Raw genomic sequence first — 26,626 nt, 5'->3', positions numbered from 1 at the left:
CACCGTACCTCATATAACTCCGCTGCTGTCTCCAACCCACAGATCATTGATCACTTCAATAGCTTCTCTTACCACTTGGCACTGCCTCAAACAGGCTGACCCCACTGACTGAACCTCAGAACCATCGTGTGACACTAGCTTCAGAGAGGCAAATGCTGATTATGGTTACAGGCCACAAGGAAACTGAACTGTCATGGAGAGAAACTCTGTGCTGCATTATTTTATCTGCACAACAAAAATGGTTCACATCCACCACCACCATCACCACCACCACCCCTTTGGTTGTTAGAGATCCCCTCAGCACTCGTCTATCCACCCTTACCTTCTTTTCTTTCCCTGGAGGCAGTGTTATAGTAGCGTCTTTGGCAAGGTTAGCAACTAATTCATTTATTTACTTTGGTTGACAATAAATAACTATAACCTGTTAATAATTGTGCATATGTTTATATGGCTTTAGATAATCTGAGACAATCGTATACATCTGGTATCTGAGATTGACTCAGTATTCTTTCATACCTGGTTTCCTATTATATAACTCTATTAATAAACAGTAGACTACATACAGATAAAAAAATACATATAGAAATTTATTAGGGCATTTTATAAGTGATACACATTCACGTACTTAAGAATTTTGTTGAGTGTTAAATATCCGTTTTTGCTCAATAATACAAAAAAAACCCCACCTGATATGTGTTTTCTTAAAGTGCACTAGATCTGTCACAAATGCCTTAAACTGTATATATTGTGTTTACATCTTTATGTGAGCTGTATGTACATATTTTTTGTTTAGTTTTTTGTTGTTTGTTTTTTAAGACTATTTTTTTAGGTCAGTTTTGGATTCACAGCAAAATTAATAGGCAGGTGTTATGTACATACTTTTCAGAACTTTTTAATTTTTTTTAAATCTTTCTTTTATAATTAAAAAAAAATATTTTTTTTTGGCTGCATTGGGTCTTCGTTGCTGCACGTAGGCTTTCTCTACTCACGGCAAGAGGGGGCTACTCTTCGTTGCTGTGCACAGGCTTCTCATTGCTGTGGCTTCTCTCGTTGCGGAGCACGGGCTCTAGGCACGCTGGCTTCAGTAGTTGCAGCACACGGGCTCGTAGTTGTGGCATGCGGGCCCTATAGTGCATAGGCTTCAGTAGTTGCAGCGTGCGGGCTCAGTAGTTGTGGCGCATGGGCTTATTTGCTCTGCAGCATGTGGGATCTTCCCAGATCGAACCCATGTCCCCTGCATTGGCAGGCGGATTCTTAACCACTGTGCCACCAGGGAAGTCCAGCACTTTTAAATTGTTAGTTCTGTGAAGGTAAGATGTTTTCTAATTTGTCTTTTAGAATATCATAATGCTGAACAACTTTGAATGCAATAGATGCTCACTATATATACTGTTGACTTATTGAACAAATTAGTTTGTAATAGGTTGAACAGATTTGTAGTCCTAAATTGTTCTTGCCATCATTTCACTCTGCATAATTAAGGAAGTTTTACTAAGATGATTAAAAATTTGTTATTGAATTACTGGGTTAGATTCTAAAGCAGTGGGATAAAAGAGACCATGGCTATACCCCTATGAGGAACCAGTAAGGATGAGTTTCTCACTGTAGGTATACTTAGTGGATTTTATGTGTGACTGAATTAATTTATTTTGCTTACGAAGGTTAGATTTATCACTTACATATGGCACTCTAAAACTTTTTTCCCTTACCCCCCTGACAACTAATATTTTTCTTATTATAAAAGTAATGTTTATCATAGAGATTAACTATACATGAAATTAAAAAGAAAAAATTAAAAACATGCATAATCTTATTATCCAGATATAATCACTTTTAATATTTTTGTGTGTTCTTTGTTTTTTTCTCTCAGCTGCACAATTTCATTATGTCCATGCAGTTGGTACTCTATATATTTATAAAACATTATAGTACCACAAGCTACCTTGTGAATTGTTTAAAAATATTTCTTTATATGGATGTGCTATGCTTTATTTATTTTTCTACTGTTGGACATTTAGGTTAGTTTCAGTTTTTTGCTATCATACAAATTACCTTTTTAACATAAATCTCTGTTGGTTTTCAGTTATGTAAGATATATTCCTAGAATTAAAATTACTGAGTAAAGATTCTGAACTTTAAGTTCTTGATCATATTACTCAACAGTTTTCCCGAAAATTTTTAGCAATTTACACTCCTATCAGAAGTGTATGACGAAGTGTTTCATTGAGTCATCATCAAAATTGATTATTTCTTCTACACACTTTTAAGCAAGTATTATCAACTAGATATAATGACTTTAATATGTTACTATCATCAACTGTGTTCAGAAGTATATAAAATAAGTATTTTAGTTTGCTTTCAGAGAGAATTATGAAATATGCTTAAGGGTCACAGTAGTTCAGAGGCTACATTTTGCAATACAGTTTCCACTTACATGCAAATATTTTTCGGGTCTAATTGTGAACTGTGCATACTTTGTTTAAGCTGGATTTCTTTGTCAATACCTACTTTGTTGGCAGTTATCTCAAAGTGTGTTGCGTTGAGGCATCACATCTAGTGTGGCTTTAGCATTCCCTCTTGTAGTGATCGATATCATTTCTATTTGCTGTTGCAATTTGAAGTTAATGAACATCGAGTTTACTTTTATTTAATTATGCATTTTTGTGGAGCTCTACAAAAGCACCTTTCTTCCACACAAACCCAGACTGAGTGGAGATGAATCTGAGTGGTTTCATTTTATAGAGTAGCAGTCATATTTGTATTAGGAAAGCAATAGTCTTGGAAGAATACCAAAGAAAAAAATCATTTTTAAGTGTTTGTCTCATCCTCTGGTGAAAGCATTTTCCTTTCAGAGGCCATGGTACTTGTTTTTGATCACACTGCTCCGGGATGCTCTGTGTGTATATAGTTCACACATGAATTTAGGGTGAACTGAGATATCCTATGGGGAAAATATAGACATAAAATTACCCAACTATTTAAGAACTGCAGTCTTTTCTACTTCTCTGCAGAATGTCTCAGCATAAATAGTGGCTGCACTTAGAAAATCATTTTTACTTAAAAAATATATTTGTTTTACATTTCAGAGTACCTGATAAATTGCAAGTCTGTTTGTGCCCCATAGCTGCACAGGTACGTATATGAATTACCTATAGTTATATTAATCTGTATATTAACTGGCAAGTTATTAAAATTTGGTGTATTAAAATTGCTTACAGATTTCATAATGTGAAAATGTTAATTTTTGAGTACTTACAAATATTGACAGCGTCAAAGGATAGTACATTTTACACATACCTTGCATTTCACTCTATTGTAAGAATCAGATAAACATTTCTAAGATTTGTTGAAGCAGAATAATTTTAATTACAAAGCATTCATCTGGTAGAGAGATTAGAGAGTGTTTTATGGAACAGTACTATTAAAGCAACTACTGACGTGCAGTCAGAGACTATTGCAAAACCACTGTTTTTTGACACTTGTTTTATTTTCAAACTTTTTATGCTGCTTTTTATTTTCTGTGGTGGTTGCTTTAGGTAAGGAGTAGTTGCAGATGTCTGCTTCACTGTCTCAAGCACTACAGTAACAGGAAAAAAATGTTTGCACCTGTTTAAAAATCTCAACTGTGTGGTGTTGTGGTTCCTGGGCAACAGGCAGGAATTCTCAAAAGCTTGGTTGCACCTGCTCAATTGTTGCTTGCAGCTGTGTCATAAGATTGAGAGCACAGAGAAGTTTGTTAGCAGTTTGCTTGTGCTGTTACGTATTTTGTGTACTTCGAGTTTGAAAGATTCTTACTTGATGTAGACTTTGAACTATTACATTGGTTTATTATAAAACTCACTGATTTTAGCTCCCAAATATTTTATCCAAATTCTTCGTTCTCAGTATCAAATATTTTTTTAGCCGCTGATGACTGCCCTAGATAATGTTTATGTTAACTTCTTTAAAGGATACCTGGGGAGAGTAGATCTCTCAAGATAACTGGGTTGATAATAATTTTTGTCCTCATAGAGACACTTTCTGTTTGGCTCAATTTCACTATGTTGGCAACCCCACTATGTGAGGCTGGGTGTAGTTATTGATCCGTTTAGCTGAACAGATTTGAAAGCATTTGGCTATTAGTGGACACATGGGGCATATTCAGAAAATTTAAGTGTATATTGTAAGATGATTTCTTGATTTGTGCGTGTGCCTCTGTTGCAGTAGGGTGGAAATGAGAGAGAAAAAAGCAACAATTAAATAATGATCTTAGAAAAGGGGCTAAAATCCAGATGTAAATTTTAAGGCTGGAATATCATCCTTTAATTCTATCAAATCCTAGTCACCTGATATTTTTCCCTAAGTGTTGCTGTTAGTGATGTTAAGTTTCTTTTGGGTAATAGCTCTATATATTTTCTGACAAATATCTATATTTTTAATATAGACAACCTACTACAGAGTATATCTTATACTAGTTAAGTAAAGTTCTATAAATATAATATAAAAAGTGAGAACTCAGGTCTTCCCTGGTGGTCCAGTAGGTAAGACTAAGCATTCCCAATGCAGGGGGCCCGGGTTCCATTCCTGGTCCGGGAACTAGATCCCGCATGCATGCTACAACTAAAAGATCCCGTGTGCTGCAACTACGACCCGGCACAGACAAAATAAATAAATAAATAAATTTTTAAAAAGTCGCAACTCAGTAAACAAAGTATTTAATTGAATAATTTATTTGGTAGTACCCAATTCCCAGTATTGAAAACTTACTCAAATAACCTGCATTATTCTTCCTAAAAATGCTTCAGTAAAAAAATGCTAAAGAGTTTCCATCAGTATTTAGTAACATAAAATCTTAGAGCTTGTGTATCTTCTCCTTTTATTGACCCATTTAAATCTGTTTTTTTTAAACTACCATAATATGAATTTAACTGACCTCTTTGGGAGTAGGAAACATCGGTACTGAGCTAAATATACGTTGTCCACAGACTCTTAATACAATGCCTTGTACATAGTAGGTGGTCAGTAAATGTTGAATGAATGCGTGTATGAATAAAACATGTCTGGAGGGATAAAGAGTCCTAGAAACTTGTTACTTGTTGTATATTGTGGATGGTCCTGATGGACTTCCTTCAGGTCTCATACTGCTGATGAGACGGAGATGAGAATACTAATAAATTCTGTCCTTAAAATGCAAATGAATATGTAGGAATTGATCCCCGTCACAATCAAGAGTTGCCATTACACTATTTGCAATGTGCTTTGTATTCATTTTGCTGACTATGAGAAAAGTCTTTTTTTTTTTTACGATAAGAAAGGGAGTGGGTCTTAGATTTTCTTGAGCCCTGGGGACCTGGCCAGTCCCCCCGGGTCTAGAAAATCTTTTTTTTTTTTTTCCCACTCTTATTTATTTATTATATTTTTTAACATCTTTATTGGAGTATAGTTACTTTACAATGGTGTGTTAGTTTCTGCTTGGTGCTTTGTGACCACCTAGAGGGGTGGGATAGGGAGGGTGGGAGGGAGATGCAAGAGGGAGGAGATATGGGGATATATATATATGTATGGCTGATTCACTTTGTTATAAAAAAGAGAAAAGTCTTTATATTATCCCTATTTTATGCACAATGCTGAGGCATTCAATGACTAAGTCACTTGTCACCTTGGAAATATTTTCAGTATAGGAATAAATAAATCTCTGTGTTATGTGAGCAGTGCCATGAGTTTCCTGAGCAATCACTTTCTCCCCCAAACCCCCTACCCCCACCCTAATTCTGTCTCATTGAAAACACAAAAATAAACTGTATGTTGACTTATGGCCTGGTAAGATTAGATCATATTAAAAAATTGGTGTTTTGCTAAACAGAAGTAATGGTCCCTGTGTTTGCTGTATACATGTTTATAATTATGGTTTCTATTATTCACTGAATTCTAACTGTAAATAAGTAGATATGAAGCCAAGCAGAGGTAGAGTCAAAATAGTGTGAGTTACGGCCTGCTTTAGATAGGCCCCTCTTATGTTCCATTTTGTATGGCGTGAGGCAGTCACATAACAACGGCAGAGGTAGCAAAGTGAGCCAGTATCTATTGCATCAAAACATCTTGTTTAGACTTCTCAAATTTTAGTACCACTGCTTGATGATATTCATGGGTACTATTAAGCTTGGAAGTATCTTTCCTCTGGGAACAGTTTTTCTTTCACCTTAGTTTACACCAGTGGGTGAGAGGCCAATATCAGGGACATTATTTTTTTTTTCCAGAAACTTAGTTTGGTAGAATCAACTATATCCTCTGTTAGACTAACATTAGAAATTAAGAGATGAACCAAGAACATGTATTAGCTAGAATACTAAACCAGATGATAGCAAATGCTTCAGTGACTTGTACTAGAAATTACAGTATGGAATACTCAGGAGGGAGAAATCACCTAGGATTCCTGAGCATAAATGCAGATTTCCCTGTGATTTCAGGGTTAAAGAAATAAAGGAAGAAAATCAATATTTATTGAGAACATAGAATGTCTAGATATAATTTCTTTCTTTCTCCCCTTCTTTTCCTCCCTCCCTTCCTCATTTCCTTCCTTACTTTTATTCCACACAATAATGAATGCCTACTATTTGCTAGACCCTGAGCTAGGCTAAATAGATAAAGTCTTTGCCCTCAAAGAGCATACAGGCTAGTAGGAAACAAAGATATATCAGCAGAACTCCTTTTGTCTTCACCACTTATTAGTATGGACCCAGACAAGTTACCTAATTTTTCTGTTCCTTTGTTACTTCTTTGGAAAATTGGAAAAATAATAGTATCTACCTTATGTATTGCTGTGTTGAGTTAAATATAACATAATACACATAAAATTCTTAGTCCAGTGTTTAGCATGTAGCAAGTGCTCAATAAATCTTACTATACTACTATTATTTCTAACACCACCGCCACCACTACTACAATTTAGATGCTGAAGAAAGACCCTCTACTTGCCCGAGAGCAGGTACCCTGGTCTGGACATTGTCACAGTGATTGTCGTAAAGGTTCTCTCTAGTTACCTCTGCTTCTAGGGATTTAGAAGAAGTCCTAAAAATTACATAGTGTTAGAACTTGAAGGGACCTTAATGGTCAACTATTTATTATCTTTGTTTTATCCATGGTGAGAAAATAAGCTCAGAAAAGTTGATGTACTTGTCAGGGTTATACAGTATAGTAGGTGAGAGATGTAACAATTTGAAACCAAAACTTTGGATTCTTGGTCTAGTGTGAGATACCTCATGTAGAAAAATATTAGTGTTAATTTTTTTTCTACTAGTGATTGGAGAGTTGATTCCTTATCTCCAGGAAGTAAATGGACTATATCAAGTTGTTGGAATACTAACCACAAGACAAGCTATCACTGCACTGAATCTAAAAGACCTTCAGCCTTTCTCATAAAGGGGTTAATTTCATCTAAATTGATTGAAGCCTTTTAGTTTGTGTTTGTGAATAACTGGTTTCTTCTTAAGGAGAATAAACTGAGTCACGTTTAGCAAGACATCTACTACCTAAGTGACTTCAGATGATTTAAAGGAGACTGCGAATACCTTAAATAACTCAGCATCTTAAAAGTTAATGATATGTTAGGGTATCTGGATTCTAAATCTCTTGCCTGACTTTGAACTTAGGAGCTTTGGAGTTCAAATGACCTTCACTGAATTCCAGTCCCACAGTTCAGTAGCTGTGTGACCTGATCAAGGTTGTCTAACCTTGCTAACACTCGAGTTTTCTTATCTAAAATTTGTTGGTAACAGTGTCTACCTTTTCAACGATAGATGTGAAGATTAAAGTCGATTAGGTATACAAAATACTTCATTTAGTGCATAATACACACTAGTATTTCATAAATATTCTTTTCTCTCCCCTTGTTAAAATATAAAAGTTGTTATGATAGGCAGTATAGGAATTTGGAGGAAGTATAAGATTCACCCATTAAGAAAGTTAATTTTGGCAAAGTTATGCCTTTGTGCTTTGTATTCATTTTGCAGTTGAGTATCTCAATTCATCTTGGTTAGAGTCACCATTTCTTTTTTTTTTTTAAATAAATTTATGTATGTATGTTTGGCTGCGTTGGGTCTTCATCGCTGCATGAGGGCTTTCTCTAGTTGTGACGAGCGGGGGCTACTTTTCGTTGCGGTGTGCGGGCTTCTCATTGTGGTGGCTTCTCTTTGTTGTGGAGCACGGGCTCTAGGCGCGCAGGCTTCAGTAGTTGTGTCTTGAGGGCTCTAGAGCGCAGGCTCAGTAGTTGTGGTGCACGGGCTTAGTTGCTCCGTGGCATGTGGGATCTTCCCGGACCAGGGATCAAACCCGTGTCCCCTGCATTGGCAGGCAGATTCTTAACCACTGCGCCACCAGGCAAGTCCCAGACTCACCATTTCTAACTGAACATGCTACATGTCTGTAGAAGCTGGGGCTGTTTAAAGAAAAGCTCAAGATGAAGATAATCACATCCACTTAAATGTCTGTTGATTATGGAAGTGTACCTTGCAGTGAAAGGGCTGCTGATACAACCCCCGGGCAACTTCACCCCTCTTTTGAAAGTCAGATACCCTTAAAACTAATCTTGTAAACAATGAAGAACCCATACTAGCTAATTAAACCATGTACTTTTACATGCATCCTAGTGAATTGAAGGTGGTTCTGTTGGCAAGATTTTCACAATCTAAGCAGCCACAGGTTTAGTGAGCAGAGTTGGCAATGAGTAAATGGCTTTATAAGGCTTTCTTTTTCTCTCAAAAAGGAAATTCGTGTAGTAAAATGTCTTGATAAGAAAAGTGGATTTGTGAATTTGTATATATGATTTTCCCTTATCTCTAATAAAAACTTGATAATCTTAATTGTAATAAACAAGTTTTCTTTTTTCCCCTGCCAGGCTTTTTATATTGCAACAGTATCTTCCTAAACAGCAATCAGAAAAGAAATAAGGGAAAAAGCACTAGATAATATATGAAATAGACTATTATTCAGTAGAGTTAATAAAGTTGACTTGCCTAAAGTCAAGTGTACAGTTTTGACTATGATGAGTCAAGGTAAACATTAATGCTTAAGGAAATTTTTATTTAGTTGGGTATTAGTTTGCTAGGGCTGCTGTAACAAAGTATCACAAACTGGGCAGCTTAAACAATAGAAGTTTTCTCACTCTGGAAGCCTGAGGTCAAAGTTTTGGCAGAGTTGGTTCTTTCTGAGGGCTGTGAGGGAAAGATCTGTTCTAGGCCTCTCTCCTTGACTTGTAGATGTCCATCTTCTCCCAGTGTCTCTTCACATTGTCTTCTCTCTATGCATATCTGTCTCTGTCTAAATTTCCCTTTTTTATAAGGATATCAGTTATCTTGGATTAGAGCCTTCAATTATTGTCTCATTTTAACTTGGTTACTTCCTAAAGACCCTATCTGCAAGTAAGGTTACATTTTGAGGTACTGGAGTTAGGACTCTAACATATTTTTTTTTTACGGGGGTGGGGGCATGATTCAACTCATAACAGTTGGGTTAAAATAGTTAACATTTATTGAGTGACTTTTATATTCCAGAGGGATGTTTATATATATATATATATATATATATTTATTATTATTATTATTATTGATCATCCTTACAACAATCTATTAGGTAGATGTTATTTTCCCCATTTTACAGGTGAAAAAAAACTTACACTCAGGAAGAATAAGCAATTTGTCCAAGATCATACAGACAGTAAATGTTAAACGCTAGTATTTGAACCCAGAATTCAGTTCTGCCTTTTTAATGGGTAAGTTTCATAACAACTCAGTCAAAAGCCCCCAAAATACATTGAGCGTTTAAGGTTTTTTTTTTTTTTCATTAGGGCTTGTGCCAAAGGACATTTTGTCCATAAAAAATGGTGCATTATTCTATCGTATAAATGCCCAACATTGACTGCCGACGTCTTCACTCCTGAATTTTTTGCTGACACTTGTCTTTGAAGCCTTAGTGTTTTAGCTCTTCTGCACCTGATGAAGCTTTCGGACAGGATGGATTCTGAACATGAACTGCATGGGTTGATTCTGGCCCCAGTTTGTGTGGATGGCATTGAGAGCAAAGTCATGCTCAGAGTCTGCTTCTCAACACGTGTGTACTCTGCTCTCCTTCTCTTTCTCTCGCTCCTCTCCTTCATCTTTGTTTTCAGTCTTAACAGGTAGTTTGTGATTTTTTTTTCCTTTTTTACAATCCCTGCCATGAGTTATTCCTTGAAAGGGAGTAAGTGTAAAGAATAATAAAATAAGAAATACCTCTGCTTACGTGAGAGCCAGTGCTGCCATAGGTATTTACTATAAACTGGCCACAGCCTTGTTGTTACTCATTCACAATGAGGAGCAAGGGGCAGTGTGTACGTTATTTTAAGTTTTCTATCTTACCATTGGAACAGTTTGTTCTCACTTTGAAGTTTTAAAGCAGACTTGCTCATGACCCAATTTCACTAATAATTCTCTTAAGTAACCCTTGTACTCATTTATAAGACTTTTTTCCATCCACTGTCTGTCTAGCCTGGTTTAAAATTTTTATATATGTACTTTTAAAAAATTGATTAGCTGGAGAGCTGCCCATTCCTCTGTGCTGTATAATAAGGATTTAAAAACTGCACACTGGATTCTGTATAGTGTAATTAAAACTGACCCACATTTGGACCTGAGTACACCAGGACTTAGCCAAACTTGCCATGAGCTGAGTTCTGGTGGCAGATGGAAACTAATGAGGACACACTCCACTCCAGAATTTCCCAGCTGCTTGGCCCCTTTTTGTACAAACAAGGTTTGGAGTGAAGTCCGGATCCCAAGAGCATGTTCTGTAAATGTGCTTGCTGTACCCAATGATTTGGGAAATGTTATCACAAAATCAGGCTGTTTCTAAGTATCCTTAAGACCTCAGCTACTCTCAGATTTTAGACATGAAAATTCAAAGAGACCTTTTATGCTCTCTCTAACCAATTTTTAATTTTAAAGTGAATTAAAATCACATTTCCCCTCCCTCCCACTCCGGTCTTTTTTCCTGTGCCTGGCGATAGAATGATCACTTTTATCCAAATGTGGAGCTTTGCAGGTGGTTGTCTCAGGATAGACTAGGTCTCCTTGCAACCTACAGATCTCTTCAACTGGTTTGATGTCCTGGGACTATTCAGGCAGATGTAATTGAATCAGTTTGAAGCAGCTGTAGCTGGCATGTGGTCTCTCAGATTGCTAGCACCTGCTTGTTTTTTTGCAACTCACTAGAGTGAAAGAAGTGCCAAAACCAGCATTGGTCTTGGAGCAGATAAAGCACTTCAAATCCTATATTCCATTCTCCTTCCAGTCTAGCCATATCACCATTGGTGCCTGAATTAATAAAGCCCCTTTTCATGATTATGTCTGAGGTAAACTTTTCCTTCTCATTCTTTCCAGTGTTGAGATCCTGACAGTATTGACCATGCTAGTCCAAAAATATAAGGGAGTATAATGGTGATCAGGTGGCTTTGGGGCTCTCTTATCATTAGACAACTGGGTAGCCTGTGGTTTGCAGAATCATTTAAATGAACGTACCAAATTCATTTGCTGTTCCAGCACAGTCTTATTGGCACAGAGAATGAACAGTTAATGTATAACAAACTGTGAGCTGTTATGGAATATGATAAATAACATTTGCTTAGCAGGAGGGAATGTAAAATGGAACTATTTCTCTAATGTAACTCTAAACTAATTGACATGGATTTCTTCAACACTTACTAGGTGCAAAAAGATGCAGGCTATTAAAAAAGGGATACAAATTCTAGGACCTACCAAATATGTAAAACATATTTTAAATATATATTTATTTATTTAGACTTTTTTTTAAAAGGTTTAAATCCATCTTTTTTTTTTTTTTTTTTTTTTTTGCGGTACGCGGGCCTCTCACTGTTGTGGCCTCTCCCGTTGCAGAGCACGGGCTCCGGACGCGCAGGCTCAGCGGCTATGGCTCACGGGCCCAGCCGCTCCGTGGCATGTGGGATCTTCCTGGACCGGGGCACGAACCCGTGTCCCCTGCATTGGCAGGCGGACTCTCAACCACTGCGCCACCAGGGAAGCCCCTTAAATCCATTTTTAAAATGCTTATTTTCTTTATCTTCTGTTTGTTCCATTATTGGAACAACATATTATTTGGCAGGCATATATTTCATTCTTAAATATTACCAACCTACTGATGTTTAATTTGAACCTGAAGATGATAAAGACAACACATTTACCTAAAATTCACAGTTTATATAGTAAAGTTTCTTTAAAAATGGTTTAATGTTGATAATCTTTTGAGATTATTGAGTTTATGAATAATAGTAGTAAGAGTGAATTCTAAAAAAAGTCATTTTGTTATCAGCAGATTTTGCAAGGCATGACTGGATGCTCTGGACATAAAAAAACTATGGTCTTTGACTATAAGAATCTTATAGTATACTTGAAGGGACATGATATAAATTAAAGTAAGACACTCTCAGTATTAAATGCATGCTCTAGACCTGGATTTGGTGAAAAATAAATCCTATAAAAGTAAAAATATCAGCCCTCTTGCTGTCAAATGAAGGCCCTAGACCCAATGTCCCCCTACTCCCCTTCATTGCCCATGAAGGACCTCACTAATCCATCATGGTTCTCTCTGCCACTAAACCAGAACTTCATTTAAGAATTCTCCTAAAGATGACACTTCAGCTAACCATTACAAATTGATGGCAGTTGATTTAAGATGAAACCCATTTGTCATCGCTGAACAAGTCATTAAGTAAATACTAAAGATATTCAGTGGAAATAAGAGCTCAGTGAGCTGCAAGTAAAATACAGGACTTGAGCTAGGCCTTGAAATAACATGAAACATAAGACTTATTCACAGATTTATTGTGCACTTTGCGGTACTTGGGCCACTCACTGTTGTGGCCTCTCCCGTTGCGGAGCACAGGCTCTGGACGCACAGGCTCAGCAGCCATGGCTCACGGGCCTAGCCTCTCTGCGGCATGTGGGATCCTCCCGGACCGGGACACGAACCCACGTCCCCTGCATCGGCAGGTGGACTCTCAACCACTGCGCCACCAGGGAAGCCCTATTGTGCACTTTGAATAGAACATTACACTTATCTAAAAAGAAACAAGAATTTTAAAAATACTCTATAACCTAGTCATTACTAATACTGTGGAATCATTTGCTTCTCAATAACAATTTTCTTTCATCTGTAACAATGATTTAATATTAATAATTTATAAAGTAACTGTTTTATACTGATTCATTTTAAACATCACATTTTGTTTTATTCATTCATTTATTCAATGCAAAGCATTCTAGCTATTGACATAACTATATTCATTCTCCACTTGATTATGTGAAAACCATAATCATCTACATCTTACTGAACTTATAAAGTCTTGGGAGACCAAAGCCTCCTAAAACAATTCAAATATAAATAGGCTCATCTCTGAGTTGTAAGAACCATTTATTTCTACCTTTAGAACACTTGGTGACTAGAAGGTTGATCAGAAGATTGGCTAACTAATATATATTAACTGCAGAAACAATTTACTAATAGTTAGTGATTAGTACATATCTCTTAGGTTAAAAAAAAGAAAAAAATAATAATTGATGTTTGCCATTTCCTAGAAAGGTAATCCCTTCAACAGTTCCTTCTTTGAACATGTAATGTTTAATGATGAATGCTTGTATCATCCTTATGATTTTGAGGGTCTTGAAGGGAATTTATCAAAATAATTTCTAATTTTCTAAGTATGTGCATTCCTGTATTTTTAGGGTAAAAATGTGTGAATAAAGCTTTCATCTCTCAAAATATATTTTCTTTAAAATATTTTAACTTTTCACATTATTTAATATTCTCATTTTTTGTTAAGAACATCAAAACAGGATTGTACTAAACATCATGTCTTTTTAAGATAAAAACATGTAAATGAGTTACAGTCTTCTGAGTTTTGAGATTTAAGTAAGTATAGATGTATAATGATATGTACAGAAAAAAGTAGGTAAGTTGAAAATTAACTAAAAATGTTGCTTTTATAATGTGTTAGTTTTATGTAGCAAATAGGATAACTGAGTCCAATATTACTTTAAGAAATGGTTAATTTTGGCTATTATGAGGTATTTCAAACATATTTCAAACACAATCATGCTGGTCTGATGCCTCAAGCAAAGCAATGTATACTTATTAGAGTCTTTGCCAGTGTCAGAATAGAATATACCCTCGGCTATAAGAAAATTGATTTTCCCCCTGTAAGTTTGTCATTCGATACTATATTTAACTTCCCATTGATCAAAAATAGGTATATTTACTTTCTGCATCCAGTTCTTCAAAAACATAAATAACTTTTCATTTGATGACTGATTTAAATCATGTCCAATTAAGTGATTTCAAGGATACCTTTGCTATTGATCATGTATTATCATAAAATATTAATTAATTATTTATGTCAATATGGTACTTGAGATTTTTAAAAATATAAATCTCATAATTAATAAAAAAATGACTAACATCTGTTTAAGACCAGTTTCTGGCTTTCCTGAAAGTAAGAGATTAGAAGAGGTTATATCACTTTTAGATGGCATCTATTTATGGGATTTAAGAGGGAACAACTCCAAGTAGAAAACGGTTTATCACTTTTAAAGTTTGACTTACCACTACAAGCGAGCATCATTATAACCTCCCACTAAGTTTTCTCATTGGTCTCTCTTTGTCCTTGGATGCTCCTGTCAACTAGGGGCTTCAAGGTCACCATTTACACTTATGAAACTGCTGAACCCTCTTTTACTGTTTTAGACCTGGAAAGCACAGAGAAAGTGTGTTAGCTTCCTAGGGCTGCTGTAACAAATTGCTACAAAATGAGTGGCTTTAAACAACAGAAATTTGTCCTCTCACAGTTATGAAGGCGAGAAGTCCAAAATCAAGGTACAGCAGGGCCACAATTCCTCTGAAGACCCTAGGTGAGAATTTTTCTTGCCTCTTCCACTGTTTGGTGGCCCCCAGTGTCCCTTGGCTTTTGTCAGCATAACTTCAAACTCTGCTTCCATCTTCACATGGCCTTCCCTTCTGTGTGTGTCTCTGTTCTCTCCTCTTCTTATAAGAACACCTTATAAATGTCCTTATAAGGTGTCCTTATAAGGATTTGGGGCTCACCTTAAATCTAAGATGATTTCATCTCAAGATCTTTAACTAGTTATATCTGCAAAGACCCCATTTCCCAATAATATCAGATTCTGAGGTCCCAGGTAGGTAGACATGAAAATTTGGAGGACATATTCAACATACTATAGAGTGTAACTTAAAGTTTCTGTAGTAAATAACTATGGAAGGCTTATTTACACACTCACACATTAATCCTTTCTCTCCTCTGTAGTTGACAAAGTTTATCTGTTCAGCATTTGTAGAATACTTGCTGCCTTAAAACCTTGGCATTTTTTATGGATGTAGTTGAATTATGAGTCATTTTCTTTCATATTATTAAACTACTGAAACTTCATTTTCATTATAGATGCTAAACTTAAGGCATAGAACAGGTGATCAGCAGGGTTACAGTTACTCCACAGATGCAGTGCAAAATTAAAAACTGACTTTGATATCATACAACGTTTCTGTGAATCCATGTGTGTTGAGATACAAAATGTACTTTTATAGTCCATGGTATTTTCAAATAACTTTACTCATGACCTAAGTTATGAGTTACACAATTTTTTCATAATGATCTCCAGATATTATAAGCCAAGTATGCACCTGAAATTTCATGTCATAGAGTGACAAAAGCATTGTGCTAAATAATAGTTTGTTGAAACCATGTGATAATCTTTATATTTAGCATAGGCAAGGTCTTTATTAGACAGTTATGAATCTGGCTGTATATAAAAATACACCTCCATTAAGTGGTAACTGGAAGTCATGAGTATCCAGGACCAGACTGAGAAAGCAAGGCTCAGCTCAGAGAAGTTAACTTCTAACTTTATAGAGCCAGTAAGTGGCTGAGACAGAATTTAAGCTCAGCCCTATTCAAGTAAAATACCTGCATTCTTTCTACTTCTCCCAAGTTGATTTCTAAAGTGTTGAAATGTTTTTATGTTGAAAATGTAAGTAAGGAGTATTATTAGGGTGACAGTAAATAGAGGCAGTGGAGAGTAAAGACAGTCCAAAAAGAATTGGAATAGAATTAGCAACATTTGTTGGTACTTTCCACCTCACGATTGTGGGATATTACAAGTGTGTTTTCTTTACGAATACTCAGTAAGCCAACAATTTGAATTTTAAAAATAGATAATTAGTAATTATATGAATTATGACCTATCTTATCTACTGAACAATTCCTATAAGTTGGAGCTTGTCTGGTGCACTTCTCTTCTGGATAATATAATTGTATGCTCATAGGACAGAAGAAATTAGAAATAGGTATTAGATATCCCTGCCAAAAAAAAAAAATAAAGATTAAATAGAAATGAAAATTAAATAATCTCTGAAATAGTAATACAGTTAAATGTGAAAATGATTTTGATTTACAAAATTATGATTTGCAACCAAAATATATTAATTGAATTAACCTATTCTGATTTGTCTTGTTCCTGTTGCTATAAGAACCAAAGATAAGAAACTATCCTTTCGCTAAATTGCAGATTACTCTCTGGTATGGATCACTCTTACACTGTGGTGAAAGTCAGACCTAGTTCCAGACACTGGAGATACAGCAAGTATCTTGCTGTCTCTGAACAGCAAGACTAAGATACTGTAACTCATGGAGTTAACATGGCAGTAGGCTGGGAGTGTGTGTGTATGGGAGGAGACAATAAACAAATTAACAAATACATAAATAAGATATGTTTAGAAAGTGGTGTAGGCTATTTAGAAAGTGCAGCAGAAAAAATAGGAATGGCTCAGGGGGGTGGAGAGTGGTCATTGGTGGACTATCTATGGAAATAATGCTTGAACTAAGAGTGGAAAAATATGAAAATATTTTTGATGAATAATATGAAGGAGCCAGTCAAGGAAAGATCTGGAGTACAAGAAATTTTATCTCTATATTCTTACAGGTTGTGCCCCCAAGGTGTGTGTGTATTAGAGTAGGGAAGTAAGGGGATTCATGTCCTGTCTGTTAGCTATTAACAATGTACAATTAGGAGGTTTGCTTCAAGGGCATCCAGTTGACCCTCCTCTTCATCGTGATAGTAAACACAGCAAAAATAAGCATTCAGGGATGGATTAAAGAAGCTTAATTATGTCTTCTAAAATTTTACAGACTTCTTATTTGTGAAAGCCAAAGTTAGTTAGGCCACAAAGAGAGGGACTGGATTTATTGTTACTCTTAGCTGCCCTTATCAATTCCATTGCCCACTTTGATGCCAAGGATTGGTAGAGGAGCCACAGGAATTCTTGAACAATCATTTCTCTCTTTGGCAAATCATCTTTTCTAGGAGTAATATCATTCCTTTTCTTCTTTTTCTGTATATCAAGGCTTTAAATGAAAATGGAAGGTCAAACAGAATTTCCTTAGATTTAATTTTTTTTTAATAGTCTCATACGAGGTCAAGATTTAACATAGAACTTTTTAGGAATATGTAGTTATCTTTCCATTTGAATTGAACACAAGAAATCTGTTCTTCTCATCTCTACTTTCATTCTCAAGCAGAAGTTTCTCCAAATACCTCATTCAAAATTAAATTGTTTTCCATAACTAGACAAGGACGTGTGGTGGTAAATTACTGAAACTGATGAGATTTGATTGAATTTTCCCGAGTTTAAATGTCTAATCAACATTGTACTCACGGCATTATTATTTTCCCATTGCTTGCTGCTATAACAGATGACAGTATTACCAGGACTCAGGATGATACCATATGAAAAAAATGCACAAAGAAGCACACACTCTATTGTGAACATTTGAAAAATAGAGCCAAATAACATTTTCAGAAATGGTTTTTAGAAGAAAGCGTTTAAATTTTTTTTCTGAGTAGAGAAACTAAAAATTTCTCAATATAATTTTTGCTAGGCTTTAACTGCATTCTTATTTATAAACCAAACTGTGGTATGATTGATAACACAACACTGTTAACAGTTATAACATTGAGTATTACCACAGAAATTCCCATAATTCTGTTCTTATCACAATAATGGAAACCAAAAATGAAGGCAAGAACTACTTTTTTTTCTCAGAAATACTACAGTGCACAATTTTCACTATGTAACTTAGGTAACCATACAATTTGTCATCCAACCATGACTGAGATATTTGGCTTTTAAAAACAACTATCCAAGTGTCAAGAATATTAAGCCACAATGGAAGAAGGCCATTATCATACTGAAGCTTCAAATACCACAAATTAAAAAGATACAGAGTACTTTTTATAACTTGTAAGCATGAACTATAATGTTATAGACTATCACAAAGTGTTCAAGAGTGTTTGTGATAAAATATATCTGAATTATAAACCAATTTTGACCTTTTGTTCTACTCAAGTTGTATATTTGAGAGCATATATCAAGAATAGGTTCAAGAAAACTCCAGAGCCAATACTAAAAGTTGGCAATGAATTAATTATATAAGAAATATATTTCTGATCAGTCTTGTTTGGCATGTTTCAACACCTGTGCAGAGCTAAACTGTGAAGACCTAGAAGCACTACTTGTACCATGAGTGTAGTATTTAAGATAATGTTTAGTTTTTTCAGCTTATCAAGATTTTCATCATAATACATTGTTTTCTATTGTCATAAAGACATGACTACAGTCTGTTTACAAAGTACCAAATAGAGCTTTGTTCACTGTAGTAACTACAGATGCTCAAAATAGATATTTAAATCTCAAACATATTTTTCCACTGTTCTGTATTGGATTATTAAGATCTAAAAGTATAAACTGTTAGAACTATAAGAAAATTTGCATTATCTTTTTAGTATAATTCAATTATTTTACATATGCAGAAATGGAAACATAGTGAAGTTGAATAGGACTAGATAAGTGCAGAGTGAAGAACTCAGCAATGCAGTACTCTTTCCATTTTCACCATTTTTACTTCACTTTTCACCATCTACCACAATTTTTTTTTTTGCTATTTTTATTTTTAAAATACATACACATAGTGAAAATTTTTTAAAATAAAATGGTACACAAAGATGTAAAATGGAAAGTACGTTTTTACCAACTTATAGTACTATTACTAGAGATAGACAGTTTCAAGTGTACATGTACAAAAACGTACCTATATACCTACATTTTAAAAATGAGCAGGAATCACACCATTCAAGTTTTCTTTGTATTTCGTTTTCTTTTTAATAATATGTCTTAGAGATTTTATAGAATTTATATTGTAATATATTATGCTATATCATCTTTTTTTTTAACATCTTTATTGGAGTATAATTGCTCTAAAACGGTGTTAGTTTCTGCTTTACAACAAAATGAATCAGTTATACATATACATATGTTCCCATATCTCTTCCCTCTTTCATCTCCCTCCCTCCCACCCTCCCTATCCCAGCTCTCTAGGTGGTCACAAAGCACCGAGCTGATCTCCCTGTGCTATGTGGCTGCTTCCCACTAGCTATCTACCTTATGTTTGGTAGTGTATATATGTCCACGCCTCTCTCTCGCTTTGTCACAGCTTACCCTTCCCCCTCCCCATATCCTCAAGTCCATTCTCTAGTAGGTCTGGGCCTTTATTCCTGTCTTACCCCTAGGTTCTTCATGACTTTTTTTTTTCCTTAAATTCCATATATATGTGTTAGCATACGGTATTTGTCTCTCTCTTTCTGACTTACTTCACTCCGTATGACAGACTCTAGGTCTGTCCACCTCATTGTAAATAGTTCAATTTCATTTCTTTTTATGGCTGAGTAATATTCCATTGTATATATGTGCCACATCTTCTTTATCCATTCATCTGATGATGGACACTTAGGTTGTTTCCATCTCTGGGCTATTGTAAATAGAGCTGCAATGAACATTTTGGTACATGACTCTTTATGAATTATGGTTTTCTCAGGGTATATGCCCAGTAGTGGGATTCCTGGGTCATATGGTAGTTCTATTTGTAGTTTTCTAAGGAACCTCCATACTGTTCTCCACAGTGGCTGTATCAATTTACATTCTCACCAACAGTGCAAGAGGGTTCCCTTTTCTCCACACCCTCGCCAGCATTTATTGTTTCTAGATTTTATGATGACGGCCATTCTGACTGGTGTGAGATGATATCTCATTGTAGTTTTGATTTGCATTTCTCCAATGATTAGTGATGTTGAGCATTCTTTCATGTGTTTGTTGGCAGTCCATATATCTTCTTTGGAGAAATGTCTATTTAGGTCTTCTGCCCATTTTTGGACTGGGTTGTTTGGTTTTTTGTTACTGAGCTGCATGAGCTGCTTATAAATTTTGGATATTAATCCTTTGTCAGTTGCTTCATTTGCAAATATTTTCTCCCATTCTGAGGGTTGTCTTTTCGTCTTGTTTATGGTTTCCTTTGCTGTGCAAAAGCTTTGAAGTTTCATTAAGTCCCATTTGTTTATTTTTGTTTTTATTTCCATTTCTCTAGGAGGTGGGTCAAAAAGGATCTTGCTGTGATTTATGTCATAGAGTGTACTGCCTATGTTTTCCTCTAAGACTTTTATAGTTTCTGGCCTTACATTTAGGTCTTTAATCCATTTTGAGCTTATTTTTGTGTATGGTGTTAGGTAGTGATCTAATTTCATACTTTTACATGTACCTGTCCAGTTTTCCCAGCACCACTTATTGAAGAGGCTGTCCTTTCTCCACTGTACATTCCTGCCTCCTTTATCAAAGATAAGGTATAGCTTCCTAATATTTCCATTTTATGAGTGTAGCAAAATGTATTTAACCATGGTCTAATTTATGGACACTTGGTTATTTTTAATTTCTTCTCTCTTCAAAAACTATTACAATAAACAGCCTTCTAAGTATATCTTGTATTTATTCTAATGTATACATAGTATAATTTCCTATGTATACTTGTATAATTAAAATTTTGATAGCTTTTAAAAATCTTCCTTTAAAAACATTGTACTAATACATACTTCTAATAACTGTGTATGAGAATACCTACTTTCTTAAGTGTTACCAATACTTGGCTTTAACAAATTTTGTGTTCTAGTTTGAAAAGTGAAAATGATATTTAATCACTGCATTGATTTGCATTTATTTATTTATGAGTTGGACTAAACACCATTTTAAAATTTTGCTATTTGTATTTCTTTTTCCGTGAGTGGCTGTTAAATACTTTCCATTTTTGCTGTAGGTTTTTTTTTTCTTTTTCATCTTCTATTGATTGATTGATTTGTATAACCTCTTTGTATATGGAAAATAACACTTTTTTGTAATAGGTTTTAAAATATTTCTCAGTTTTTTATTTTGCTTTTTGACTTTCGTTATGTTTTTTTTATGTAGCTGCATTTATCAATCATTTCCTTTATAATGTAGACTATTCAATACAAATTACCCATATTTTCTTCTAGTACATTTGTGATTTGGTCTTTTTGAATATTTATAGGTTTAATTCAATGAAAATTTATTTTTGTACACTATATATATATATTTTTAAATTATTAACACATTTTGGGGAAATTTATTAAACAATTTTTATTTTATCACTTGAAAAAACAGACTTTTTTTTTGTCCCTTGAGTTCCTTAGGAAGGCAGAGATCAGCAGTAACGTAAAAAATAACTGGTAGAATGAGAACTGAAATGTCAAAATTGACATATTTTTCTTTATTTATCAGTCACTGATGTCTATTGTTTATGACATAGGAAAATCCCAAGAAACTTTTTTACTTATGAGACTAAATTATTATATTTTGATAATCTAAGCAATGATTAAATCAGTGAAAGCATCATAGAATAAATCAAACCCCTAGCGAGATACCTTTAACAGCAATTTCAGTTCATATGGCAACGTTAATTTTACTTACTTAAGAAAAGTACTTACTTATCAGTAAGACCTATAACTGTACAAATAAAATAAAAATGTGAACATTCTAATTTTAGCAGGACGCAGTAGCCAGGTGATGAAAAGTTCCTTGAAAAGTTCACTTCAAGTCATCATCATTACTAAAAGGCAATTACTTTGTATGGTTTTTCTAAGCTTGAAAAGCAGCCTGGAGACTCTAAGAGTTCTGTTAGCTGACATCTTTGTAAGGTTTGTAAATAAGTAAAGTAGCCATTTAGTTAGAAAGTTGAATATTTACCAATAAGAGAACATTATTCAGTTTAACATCTATTATATTTATGGCTGGAATTGACTTGGAGAGAATTAAGGACAGATGAAATGTGAATCTAAGTGAGGGAGAGGAATCGAGAAATGCGATTTAGCTTTTTCCTATCCTTCACTTGATTTTTAATAGAATATTCATTTTTGCTATTATAAAAGTAACACACCATCATAGTAAAACTATTTGGAAAACACAAAAAGGTAGAAAGAAGACAATAAAACCACCCTTGATGTTATTATTACCACTTAGAAAAAATCATTCTTAACATTTTGATGTGTGTATGTTATGTATGCATGCAAAATACATAAGATTATACTCTTTGCATGATTGTGGATTCTGATTTTTCAACTAGCTATATGTTATGAACATTTGTTTCTGTTAATAAATAATTTTTCTCTGGCATGATTTTTTTTTATTGATTATATAGTATCCCATACAATGGATGTGTTAAAATAATTTAGCCAATCTCTTGTTCTTGGACATGTAAGTTGCTTCCAGTTTTTTTCTATTACAAATAACCTGTTGATTAATATCATTGTGTGCACATTCTTATGAACATCTCTGATTATGTCCTTAGGACAAGTTATTACAAGTAGAATAGCTGAGTCAAAGATATACACATTTTTCAAGCTTTTCATGCATCTAGCTATACCACTTACGCATTGCTGTGACTTTACCAGCAGTCTCATGGAGTGTCTGTTTGTTCATATCCTATCAGTTCTTGGTATATAACTTGATATGGCTCACAGGAAAGCTATTCAGTGGTCTGGGAAGTATGAGTACAAAGAGGTGGGAGGAGGTAAAGCAGGGGTAAGAGTCTTTTTTGTCGAGGAGGTGTCGTAGGCTGCTGCAGGCTACGGAGAGCAGCTTTCTCCAAAGCAAACTTGCACTTTTAGAGGTGGCTCAGACTCTGCATGTTAACTTGCCACAGTTCTGATGTCCCTATTTGCTTTGAGGCCGTGGCCCAACCCTCAGGCACAGTGATTGAGACCACTTACTCATACTAATGATTGCACACAGAAAATACATAAAAGATTTGTAATCATTACTCAATATATTTTGCTCCTCAAGTGTCATGAAACATTCAGGGTATATTAACTGGCAAATGCACACCTGGAGTACCTTACTGAGCTTTAGAAACTGCTAATTTAAAAAAATCAAATGTTTACTTTTGAGGAAAAAATCAGTTTTGGATTTTGAGCATATACATCATCTTTCATTTTGGCCCAATTAACCCAGCAGGTGTGTGCAAATTAGGTCACTACTTTGTCACCGTGGTAACATGCGTTGGGGAGGTGGATCTTAACCACCTCCAACACAGGTGACATTGGCTGAGTTAGTATTAAGAGATGCTTTACAAACAAGGCAGAATTTAATACGTTAGAGTGTAGAAAATAGGTCTGATGCTGGGTACCAGCAGATAATATTCCATGACATGAAAATAAGTACTACCTCAAATTTATATTAACTAGAGAGATCCAATGAGCCTCAGAAATAGAACTTTCAAGTGAAACTTATAATCTCTGAAAGGACAGTAAAACTTACTGATGATCACTCGTGAGGTGACTGTCTGATTCCCTCGTGGAGTAAGGAGTTTAGAAGACCGAACCAGGTTTCCTGGAGTTTAAGGACGTTTTTAGAAGTAAGCCGTGATTTTCAGGGTGTCAACACCTTCCTGCCTATTTGTTCTAGTGACTAAAATCTAGTCAATACCTAAGGTTTTTAAAAGGACAGTGTCTAAACATTTCTTTTAAGTGCTATTTTTTATCATTTTTCATAATTGCTTATGGGTTAAGAAGTTGGCAGACGTGGTCTATGCCAGCACTCCAGCATTAATACAAGTCTCTAACTCAGGCGTCTTCTCACCAGGTGGAAAATCAGACATGCTTCAAGATTGCTGGTAGAGATTGTGCAATCTGTTGGACTGCTGAAGGTTCCAAATCATGTAGGCATTCTGCAACCCCACAGAGTGGTAGAATTTCTTCACTTATCACTGACAAGATCACACCTCTTTCGGTCATTAAAATTGTAAATATGCATTATCAGTTGCAGAAAACAGGCCAAATTAATGATATTAAATGTTATTTCCAAAGAAATGCCATCTCTCATGACCACTTTCAGCACTCAGTCACAAATGATATTTCCATCAAGCCTATGGGGCCAGTTCATATGTGGCTTTATGATTTTCAGTTTGCCCTATATCGTGCTTTATATTTGTATCACTTGTTACAATTTTGAGGTATTTTTGTATATCATATTTTATTTTTGTGATATTTTACACATGGGATTTCAAAGACTTGAATCCCTCTAGTGTTTAAATTCAGTTGACTGTGACCAGTGTTATTACTTATTTCTTGTGTTTTCAATAGTTAATATTTACAGAACGCCTGACCAGACTCTTCAAGATTGCTTCCCCTAATCTCCCTCTCTATGCATCAAGGATGAGAGGCTCATAGTAGAGCCAAGGTGACTTGTGGCTTAGCCTGTGTCACAGAGTATGTGAATTCACTTTAAAATGAGAAGTTTGGAGATTTACAAAGGGAAAGCATTGCTAAGTGGAGAAACAGTTAACTCAAGTACTCTTTTACCTCTAATTTCTCTTTCACCAGCATATACTCCCTCCCTGTGTTCAAGACCTCCTTTCTCATCTACTCCTCAGTGGACACTGAAAAAAAAAAAAAAAAAACCTCTTTTAAAGAGCTGGTTCATAACATAAAAGCCTGAAGTCTCAGTTAAATCTGTTAACTTGCTAAGGGTAAGGGTATGTATTGTTCACTGGAGAACAGTAAGTATGCCATATTCTCCCCTGTTTGCTGGGGAACAAGGAGGGTGGCAGCACAAATTAGCATCAGAACAGAGCTTTATCACAGTGGAATCCCAGGTTGTTTTAGGTATAAGACTCAGAAACAAAAATATGTGAAGGGATTGAATCCATCAAATCTAATAAAGGAAATTATAGTATATTCAGGGAACTTGGACCCCTGAATTGTAGTAACCAAGCTGGGGAGGAAATGGGCAGTTAAACAAAGTAGTGCTGTATCTTTCTTTCATTGTTTGATGAAATAATTTTTGCCCCTTTTAACTGGTATGTTTTAAAAAATAATAATAATAAAAGAGCCTGATATATCTGAAACAAAGAGCTTACACAGTCTCCGAGCTGGTTGGTTTTTATACCTTCCTTTACTGATTATTGTCCTTCAGTACAATACAGAGCCATTTCTTTGTTCTCACAAGCTGGCAGTTAAATTGTATGTAAATGTATGCAAATTAGATGCTGTCTAATAAAGAGAGTCATTAGGTGGAAGAAATATTTAGTTTAGAAAAAAAAAAATGCAGGTGTATTGTGTAAAAGAAAATGTAAGGCTACAAAAGGCCCAAACTTTTGTGGACAGTTATAAAAAAAAAAAAAATTAAAATAGATTTTAAAAGACTTACGTCTTCCTGACCTTTCCTTTGTGCTTATATATATGTGTGTGTTTTTAAAATATTTACATATAAAACTAGAGGATTGGCTTCTTTCCCAGAATTACTGGAAGCACCTTCACCAGGAACATTTGGACTTGAATAATCTCCACAGCAGCATTTTCTTTCTTGAATTAAACGAATTGTAAAATGGGTGATTGGCCCAGAAATACTGTTTATTTGGGTTCCTTTCCTTTAGGTCTATAGAAGCTTAGTGGCTCCATGGTGGGTACCTTGCAATTGATCATCTTGGCTACTTTAAGGTTCCCCTTCCATACTTCTCCACCCCAGCCTCTTAAAGACTGCCACAGGCTCCTTAAAAGTGATGTATACTATAAGCTCCTTGAGAGGAACCCACAGTTCCTTTTGAACTTCATCAATGCTATATTAAATGTTTAGCATAATGCCTGGCACTTGGTAAGCGCTCACATTTATTTTTGAATGACTAAGTGAATGATTGAGTTGATAAATAAATGAAACATAATATCACATACATTAAATATTTTAATGGTCAGTAAAGTGGTTATGGGTATGTCAATACCTTTGTAGTCTCCAGAAAACAGTTAGTGAAGCAATTCCTCAGGTTCGCATATAGCAGTTGTATGATAAGTGTGTAGTGAAAAAAAAATACTTTGCTGTCCAGTTTTCTCAAGTAACAAATGTGTTGAGTGCTTACCACGTGCATCACTTCTTGTGGCAGCTATTTTGGGGGCAAAGATAAGTAAACAGAGCAGTTTCTTTCTAGGAGCTCCTAGTTTCTAGAGGAATCAACCGTACACATACTTAACACATAGCAAACTGTACAAAGTAGAGTTACAGATACAATATTACGAGAGCATGAGAGAGAAAGAGAGAAATTCTGATTAAAGAGGGTCTGAGTTGGTTTCTTGGAGGAAGGTGGAACTGAAGTAATAAGGCTTGAAAGTCATGAGGAGCAGATGATTGTCTATGGTGGGGTGGAGAA

At 35.2% G+C, this 26,626-nt stretch overlaps 1 protein-coding gene across 6 annotated transcripts in view; it reads left to right on the top strand.

Annotated features, from left to right (window-relative positions):
- ZBTB20 (zinc finger and BTB domain containing 20) overlaps positions 1-26,626 on the top strand; it is an 809,727-nt gene that overhangs the window by 244,153 nt on the left and 538,948 nt on the right. For all 6 annotated transcript variants that reach the window (XM_060298087.1, XM_060298086.1, XM_060298084.1 and 3 more), the window contains one exon: positions 3,087-3,132. The gene's annotated coding sequence lies outside the window, so the exon portion shown is untranslated. The remainder of the gene's footprint in view (positions 1-3,086; positions 3,133-26,626) is intronic.

The sequence above is a fragment of the Globicephala melas genome, chromosome 4, assembly GCF_963455315.2.
Source record: "Globicephala melas chromosome 4, mGloMel1.2, whole genome shotgun sequence".
Classification (NCBI taxonomy): domain Eukaryota; kingdom Metazoa; phylum Chordata; class Mammalia; order Artiodactyla; family Delphinidae; genus Globicephala; species Globicephala melas.
Note: the sequence above shows the minus strand (reverse complement) of the source record. Positions and strands in the feature narration are given on the sequence as shown.